Source organism: Palaemon carinicauda, chromosome 31 (genome assembly GCF_036898095.1).
Source record: "Palaemon carinicauda isolate YSFRI2023 chromosome 31, ASM3689809v2, whole genome shotgun sequence".
NCBI lineage: Eukaryota > Metazoa > Arthropoda > Malacostraca > Decapoda > Palaemonidae > Palaemon > Palaemon carinicauda.
Genome location: NC_090755.1, coordinates 37460587 through 37470586, shown reverse-complemented (window position 1 = coordinate 37470586; position 10000 = coordinate 37460587).

The following is a 10000-nucleotide window of genomic DNA, read 5'->3' as shown; positions in this document are numbered from 1 at the left end:
CCCTCGCTAATGATACACCCAACAACTGTTACAGTCACTTAATGATGCACATCGATGCCACTATCACTCCAGATTCGGTGCTGCTGTGGAGAAATGTGCATATAGTTTTCGTCTGTTGTGAAAGATACTGAAAGTAGGACATTTCCTATGGCGGTGACCTTTCCTATCACTAATCTTTTCTTTTTACATGATTCAGGTACTGATATACTGTTTTGGGTAGACACAGGTGCTTGCCGTTTCCTTTTATCAATGACAGCCTCTTGGACATGATATAATCTTACTAAGCTTGCTGACATTTGCCTAGTATCTGCCAATGAATCTGAGATCCCCATCCATGGGTATAAGATACACTATCGTTTGAGAGCATCGAATACCATTGAAAGCTTTTTGTTGCAGAAGTATCATTGCCCATAATTGGTGCTCATTTCCGAGCCCATATCCACTTTGTGGTTGATGTTGTACATCGACACTTAGTCAACGCAGAATTATACTTATATACAGCTTCACAACCTGACCCCTATGTCCTTGCACTCTGCATTAACAAATCCATTGATGTTTACATCCGTCTCCTCTTGTCATACCTTAAAGTCATTCGAACAAAATTTCACGATGTTACTGCGTCCTGGCTAGTACAGTGGTAACGTGTTTGACTAGCAATCACATTGCAGCAGATCGATCCCAACCCAGGACCGTGAGTTTTAGCTGTTTACTGGGGAGGTCAATGTTGTGGTTAGACTTGCTATAATGACGTTCTGGTGAACATCTATTCAGGCGAAAATGAAATTGAAAAAAGAAATCTTTAACCTCTAACCTTTGCTTGCACAAAAAGAAGTTCTCCATTCTCGACCTCCTTAAGGGGTATTATCAGTTGCCTTTGAACCCAAAAGATATTTTGAAGACTGCCATTACCACTCCCTTTGGCACACACAATTTCAATTACTCTTGTTTTGGCCTTTGACATACCAGTTGCACTTTTCAGTGCCTAAAGGATGACATCTTAGAGGACTTCCCCAGCTGTGTATGTTATGTAGAGGACATAATTAATAATGTTCTCTTCTTTCAAAGAGTATACCTCTGTAACCTTGTTGTCACTCTCAACCATTTACAACAGAATGTCCATGTAGTCCGGTTGCACTTTTTAGTGCCTAAAGGATGAAATCTCTAGTCCGGTATAACAAGTGTACCATTATCGTGGACGAAGTATTGTACTTATGGGACCGCATCACTCCTGAGAAGGTATCAGCTATTCAGAACTTTACCATGCCCTCGACTGTCAAAGCAGTGCAAGAATTCTTAGTCATGATAAAAAAAAAATTCACTAGTTCTTGCCAGACATCATCGCCACCCTTGCCTCCCTTCAATGGCGTCTAAATTTTAAGGTAAATTTGGACACACGCACACACATATTCAACCCCTCACACCCCAATCCCTTGTTCCTCTTTCCTGACTACAATCTACTGATTCGGCATTAACAAATCAAAAATTGGAATGCCTATCATGTATACAGTAAGATATATAAAACTACACAGATGCAACTTTTCATAATTAGATCAATTATGCAAAAACTAGTTTTACAAAATATATTTGACCTTATAATTTGGTATAGATATTCACAATCTAAATTCCAGAATTTACAGAGAGTGGTTTCCGAGTATATCTCTAGGCGTAACTCCTCTAACCAGGGAATAGCCACCCCTCTACTCACTGAGCATGATATATATATATATATATATATATATATATATATATATATATATATATATATATATATATATATATATATATATATATATATGTATATATATATATATATATATATATATATATATATATATATATATATATATATATATATATATATATATATATATATGGACATAACATGTTATGAAAGACATACAATATTTGCATGACACTGACTTGTATATATTTTTCAATGAATGAGTGATCCTCAATGATCTTGAATTAGTTGACTGTGACTACTTGGATCCTAGATCATATGACTATTTGTTTTAGCTACAAGGGAACAGTTGAAAATACTTAGGTGAGTGAAGAGCTGTGTTTTTATTACAATAAGAAAATCGAGTCTTCATCAACTTTCATTAATATGTTCCTTTATCTTCTAAACCCATTTTATTTGACGGAGATTACCAGGTGTCCTGTAAATATTCTTCTTTATTAATATTCATAGATATGATTTATATCTCAGATTACAAGAGACTATGCAGCTTATTGTTTATTCCATGATTACAAACGAGAGAGAGAGAGAGAGAGAGAGAGAGAGAGAGAGAGAGAGAGAGAGAGAGAGAGAGAGAGAGAGAGAGAGAGAGAGAGAGAAATTGTGAGGGGGTCACCCAATTACTGAAATTCATCATTTTGAAAACCGTATGATAATTTAGCATTATTTCGACATTTTATATAAAAACTTGTTTTATGACAAACTTTCTGAGGTATTTATTCGTCTTGAATATTGACATTGTCACATTATATTCCCTTAACCTCATAACAGGAATATTCAGTCATTGATAGTTTATAAATATATGAAGACTGCAAGTCTTTCCATCAATGACTATTCAGTAAAACCTTATTTTTTCGGACAAATATTGACCTCTTTTTTCTTGAACAAGTATACTTTTAATGTTATCCTACGGAAAAGATTTGTATATCTCTCCCTCAACTTAAATTTTGTGTAATTTTCTAAATTTTTAAACCTCATGTCAGCAAATAATTCACGACCACTGTATATTCTTGACTGCCACCATCTTCTACTTCTCTTCATCTTTTGTGAAGTAATGTATCCACATGTTTGTGCCATCTGAGACTTGTACGTCAGCACTCGTCGGTAAACAACACTGACAGACTGATTGGCGATTGTAGTGCAATGCAGTGAAGTTACATCCCTGACGGGCTACAGTTACGCCCTCTACATTTTGACGCCTTGATATGCGTATATTCCTAACACTCTTGTGTTATAGGGCTCTGCTCTCCTGAGTGTATCCGGCTTAACGCAACATCCTTCTGATGCGACGGGCATTTACCGATAATTCGTTGGAATGACCGCGGAGCGCAACCACGTCCACATGTGCTCGGGTCATGGGCTGGATATTCTGTCCACTCTGGCGTTTTTGTTACAAGAATATGTTTCGTAACGTTCTTTTGCATGTGTGTGTGTGTGTGAACCCGGTGTAATGTAAGCAGAACGATCATTCATACGTCCGGCAGAGTTCTGAGGAAAATCAACAAGCTGCCAGGTCAGGTGAAAGTGATGAGCATTCAGGACTTGGAAATAATAGCTCTGATGAAATAGAAATATTTTTTACATCTAAGAAAACACATTTCAGTTAATGCGCAAATATTATTTCAGTGGGTTTGATGTACTTCCTAATAGTTTTCTTAGGTGATACAGCCAAATTGAAATATTGTAAAAAATAAAAAAAGATAAATCTGTAATAAGCAGACTGTATTTTACATACTTCCTCTTCTGGGGTATTTCGAGAATTTTGAGAATAAAGAATAAAAGCGATAAGTACTAAGTAGTTCCATTTTAGTATTTACTAAAGAATTTCTGATTAATGAAAAGAAAATATATGTTAAAAAAATATACGTATTATGATATAAGAACTTTTCAGTATATTGATATTTGAAATAAATTGAAAATATATAAAAATGATATCTAAGCTGATGGAAATCAATATAGAGAATAATACAATTAAACTCTTAAAAATTGTCTAACTCTCGAAACACGAGAGAGAGAGAGAAAGATAGAGAGAGAGAGAGAGAGAGAGAGAGAGAGAGAGAGAGAGAGAGAGAGAGAGAGAGAGAGAGAGAGAGAGAGAGTTTATCCCATCAATGTAGTGTAGTTGAGTTGAATAACATGATACTGAGTGGGTTTATTGATCCATGGACTGTTCTTTCTTTATTGATCTAACATCCCTCCCACTTTACCCACTATTTCCTCCCTCTTTACTCCTATGTTCCTCCCTCCTGTGACGGGCCGAGAGAAAGGTTAGGACTCAAAGGCAGGAAGCAATCAACTGAGTAGTATTATTAAAGAACACTCTCCTTTATATACAAAACCTCAAAGCAACAGGAAAATACATGTTCGAGAAATGACAATGTTACATAGGCGACACATAGACATGTTTGTTCTGATTCTTTTTAGTGCGAGGGAAGAGCGCAGATACAAGCATAATATATACAAAATAATTTATGTACGATCGTGTGACACACGGTTGGCACATGGCTCCCCCCATAAAAATGACATACTGTACATGTTAAATAGGGCGCCCTGATCTAGAAAGGCGAACTGTAGGCGGGTCATCTGGCAGTAGATAAGCAGGTTTTAGACGATCAATGGAGACCCAGTCTTCTTTGCCACGAATTTTTAGTAGGAATGCTTTCGGACTGCGTCGGATCACAAGGAAAAGACCCGTGTACGGGGGGGTTAGCGGTGGCTTGGTAGTGTTGTTGCGCAGGAAGACATGCGTTGCAGAATGCAAGTCTGTTGGTATGTGATGCTTCGCTGGGGGCTTGTAAGTCTGGCGGCATGGAGTAAATTTTCCCACGACGTGACGTATGCGCTGGAGATCGTCGAAGGAGGTTGTAGAAGGAAAAAAATTGGCAGGGACGACCAACGGGTCGCCATACACCATTTCAGCTGCCGAGACGTCGAGGGCGTCTTTAGGAGTGGTCCTTTGTCCCAGGAGGACCCAGGGAAGCTGAGGAAACCAGTTGCAATCCTTGCAGCGGGACATCAAAGCTGCTTTGAGGGTGCGATGAAAACTTTTAACCCTTCCATTGGCAGCGGGGTTGTAGGCCGTTGTCTGATGTAGGGTGATGCCCAGGAGATTCGCTAATGACGTCCACAATTGAGAGGTGAAAGTGGTTCCCCTGTCAGAAGTAATATGCTCAGGGATACCAAATCTTTAAATCCATCCAGAGAGTAAGGCAGATGTACATGAGGCGGATGTTGCAGTTTCCATGGGAATGGCTTGAGGCCAACGAGTGGAGCGGTCGATGACGGTAAACAGGTAACGATGTCCTTGTGATGTGGGTAGGGGGCCTACAACGTCGACGTGAATGTGTGCGAAACGGCGCTGATGTTGAGGAAAGGTGCCCACTCCTGAATCCGTCTGTCGATGTACTTTGAAAGTTTGGCAAGAAGAACAGGCGAGGACCCAATCCTTAGCATCCTTAGAAATGCCATGTCAAATGAACTTTGCCTTCAGCAGCTGTGCAGTAGAACGGCACGAGGGATGTGAAAGGCCGTGAATGAAATCAAACACCTGCCGTCGCATGGGAGCAGGAATCCAAGGCCGCGGTCTACCAGTACTGACGTCACAGAGGCGGGTGGTGTTGGAGTCTTCGAGGGGAAAGTCTTCCCAACGGAGGGACGTGCAGGATGTCCTACATGCTTGATACTCTGGATCCTGTCGTTGGACTTCAGCCAGGGCGTTGTAATCCAATCCCAGTTGAACGGCAGCCAACGTGTTTCTTGACAGGGCATCGGCAACGGGATTCATTTTCCCAGGGACGTATTGAAGGGTGCAATTGTATTCAGCCACGGCGGAGAGATGTCGGCGTTGACGGGCGGACCAGGCGTCAGACTGTCGAGTGAAGGCATGCACCAGAGGCATGTGGTCTGTGCGAATGACGAAGGGCATACCTTCTAAGAAATGACGAAAGTGACGGACAGCCAACTGCACCGCCAGCAATTCTCGATCGAAGGTAAAATAACCCGATTCTGCCTTGGACAGTTTTCTGCTGAAGAAGGCCAATGGGCGGGGCGAGCCGTTGACCACCTGCCCGAGTACTGCACCAATAGCGACGTCACTGGCATCGGTGGAGAGAAGGAGAGGGGCAAGTGGGACAGGAAAAGTGAGAGCCGCAGCAGTTGATAGGGCCTTCTTTGCATTGCAGAAGGCTGCATCTTGAAGTGGACCCCACTTCAGGTCCTTTGGCTTGCCCTTGAGGGAGGCGTAGAGGGGAGCAAGAGTGGCTGCAATGGCCGGCAGAAAACGGTGATAATAGTTGATCATGCCCAAGAATTCCTGCAGAGCTTTGACAGTCGAGAGCACGGGGAAGTCTTGAACGGCTGCTACCTTCTCAGGGAGGGGGTAGACTCCTTCAGGAGTGATGCGGTGCCCAAAGAACGACACTTCGTTAGGGCCAAAGGTACACTTGTCGTACCAAACTACAAGGTCGTTTTGTTGCAGGCGGTCGAGCACGATGCACAGGTGATGGAGGTGTTCATCTTTTGAGGAGGGTAACACAAGTATGTCGTCCACATAACATACACATAAAGGGAGGTCCCCTAAGATGCCATCCATGAGACGTTGAAACGTGTCCCCAGCATTATTAAGGCCAAAACAGGAGTAATTGAAAGTGTATGTACCAAACGCAGTGGTGATGGCGGTCTTGGGGATGTCTTCTGGGTTCATAGGCACCTGATAATACCCCTTCAGGAGTTCGAGTGTAGAGAAAACCTTTGCTTTGTGCAGGTAGGAGGTCACATCGGCAATGTTTTGGAGGCGGTAGTGATCCGGTTCTGTTTGCATGTTCAGGCGCCTGTAATCCCCGCACGGACGGAGGGAGTCGTCTTTCTTCAGAACGATGTGTAAGGGTGACGACCATGGGCTGGAGGCCTTTTGGCAAAGGCCCATTTCCTCCATTTTGGCGAACGTCTGTTTAGGCTGCCAATCGTTCCGGTGCCAGACGTCTGAATTTTGCGAAGACTAGGGGTCCCGTCGTCTTGATATGGTGATAAATACCGTGCTTGGCAGGAATCGTGGGCGTTTGACGAAGTTCTGGACGGAAAACTTCCGGGTACGACGTGAGGAGGTGGGCGTAGGCATCCGTGGGTGCGCTGATGTGGAGAGCGAGGTTAGAGGGGGCGGGTTGAAGAGGTGTCGACAAGTACAAGTCTGCGTTGACCAATCGTCGGTGGGCGACATCGACCAGAAGGTGGAAATGAGAGAGGAAACCCGCGCCGAGGATTGGCATTGTGACGTCAGCAACGAGAAACTTCCAATTGAATTTACCGTTTCCGAACGATAATGTGAGGTTCTCGTAACCGTAGGTGGGTATCGCAGATCCGTTGGCAGCTACCAAGCGGACGTCGGCAGATGTAGACAGACTACGTCGTGCCTTGAAGAGTTTTCTTGGCAAAAGAGAACGACAAGCACCCGTGTCTACCAAAAATTGCACGCCCGTTCCTGCATCCTGTAAAAAGAAAAGATTAGAAACACGGGAGGCCACCACCACGAGCGATGGCCTACTTACACGTTTTTTGGCCACTGACAATCCTTGGCACATTTTTTTGCAGTTGCCCCGAATCTGAAGTGGTAGTAGCAAAACTGCGGCGGATGAGAGGTAGTAAGTGGCTGTAGAAGTCGTTCGTTGGGGCGCGAGCGATTGGTGGGTGGTGGGCGGCTTCGTCGCTGCTTCGGCACGTCACGGGGTAGGCGTGTATATCCTACGGCATTCATGTCAGCTTCGGTTGACGTTAAATAAGCATCCTCTTCGTCAGGGGTGGAAGCGTTGATGGAGGTCTTGAAGTGGCTGTCCATAAGGGCGTCGGGTTTGGTCATCAAGTCCTTTATGGGTAAACTATCGACATCGGGTATGGCAGCGCGTATAGGTCCGGGTAAACGGCGTATCCAAAGGGCATGAAGTAGGTTCACCTCACGAGGACAGCCGTCTGCGGCAGGTTGAAGGCGAGCGATACTGGTTATTTCCCTGAGGGCAAGCGAAGCCCTTTGGTCCCCCAACGGTTGTTGCGAGAGCTGAAAAAGCTTTGCTATACGGGCGGCTGGCTACGGCGAGTACTGCTGCAGAAGGTATGTTTTGAGGGCGTCATACGCTATTGGGGTGTCTCCTTGTTCACAAAGCCAGTCGGATATATCCGGGAAAGTGTCCTCGGGTATCGCCGCGAGAACATAATCTGCTTTGGTGATTGAGCGAGTCACGCCCCTGATGCAAAACTGGACTTCTGCGTGCTGAAACCAAGCAAACACCTCTCGGCGGGCAAACGATGAAAGTTTGAATGGAGCTGCCGTAGCGCCAACTGCCGTAGAGTCCGTCATAGTACCAACGAGGGAGGGGCGAGGGGGTGGGGGTGGAAGGCGGTGGAAGCGAGTCGACTTCCGGGGTCACCAATGTGACGGGCCGAGAGAAAGGTTAGGACTCAAAGGCAGGAAGCAATCAACTGAGTAGTATTATTAAAGAACACTCTCCTTTATATACAAAACTTCAAGGCAACAGGAAAATACATGTTCGAGAAATGACAATGTTACATAGGCAACAGATAGACATGTTTGTTCTGGTTCTTTTTAGTGCAAGGGAAGAGCGCAGATACAAGCATAATATATACAAAATAATTTATGTACGATCGTGTGACACACAGTTGGTACACTCCCTTCCTCCTCAGTCATAAAAGACGCAGCAGATATTCCTCTATTAGACTAAGATTGAAGACATTCAAACTGAGTGTATGAGGTCATTGTCCGTTGTAGCCTGATCAAGATACAATTCCGAAACGAGTCTTCTCCTATGAATTAGTTAACAATGAATGGACATTGATATTTGGTTTTGATTATGATATTTTTGGTCCCTCGGAACGATTGCTAATGCTTTCTGATCATTCCTATGTTCAATAAGGGATTATCATTAATAGTAAATATATATTCGTTGTATTTTTTCTATTTATCTACTCCACCTTTATCGTACTTTTTCTATTTGTCCTACTACTAGTATGCTCTTTAAAGGTGAAGGTTGAAGGGCATTCGAGAACCTAAAAGAAATAAGAAATTGCGCTTACTATAACTAGGAAAACAAAAATATAGGAATTTTTCTTCAATTGCAATTACCCCAAAGGAAATGACAGAAAAAGAAAAAAAAAAGATATTGTGAACGCATAAGTTACCTTATTTTCAAACGCCTGGGATGAATGAGGCCCATATGACTATGATTTAAATAAAGATGTTCAAATCATGAGGATATTTGAGATAGGATTAGTATTTTACCTTGACTATATTCTACGATGAAGTTCATACAAAATAAGCAATATCATCAATATCCCATTCTAAATGTTTTATTTTCATCCCTTATAGCTGTTTATTTAAGAAAGAGCTATATTTCATGTATATTTTAGGTAAACTAATCAAGATTTTTGGTTAAGTTTCAGTTATGATTTATTTATAACATCGAAGGAATTGATGTATTAATTGACTTTAACTTTTTGGTAGCTTTCTATATAATCCTTTGGGAAACGATAATCAATAACATTCAATATATATTTATAGATTAGTAAGGGCTAAAATATCAAGAATTTACAAACTATTTAAGAATTGAATGATGGATTAGGAGTCTGTTCTCAATTTCATAGTAAATGAAAAAAAAAATTGTCAATGAAATCTAATATGCAGTCTGCTGTCTTTTCATGCGAATATAACTACTGTTTCTTTTAAGGCTTCATTAAAAACCCGATGTTGTGATGTTTCCTACATAGGAAATAAGAAAAAAATATTGCTTATCACAACTTTGAAAATAATGCTTGAGAAAAAGTAATTGGTGACGAAAGAGAAAGATAGTCAATTAATAATTTACAAGAACAATGGCTGTACAGTACAGTATATACTTTTGCTAACTTAAGAGGATACCATGAAACTCCGGTTAAGTCAAATCAAGAATATACTGTAATTGTAGCAAAAGTGGATGAGCTCGAAAGGCAATTATTATTATTATTATTATTATTATTATTATTATTATTATTATTATTATTATTATTATTATCATTATTATTATTATTATTATTATTATTATTATTGTAATAGTGACAATAATAATAATAATAATAATAATAATAATAATGATCATTATTATTATTATTATTAATATTATTATTATTATTATTATTATTATTATTATTATTATTGTTGTTGCTTTAGTTGCTGTTGTTGTTGTTGAAGTTGTTGTTGCTGTTGCTGTTGTTGTTTTAGTT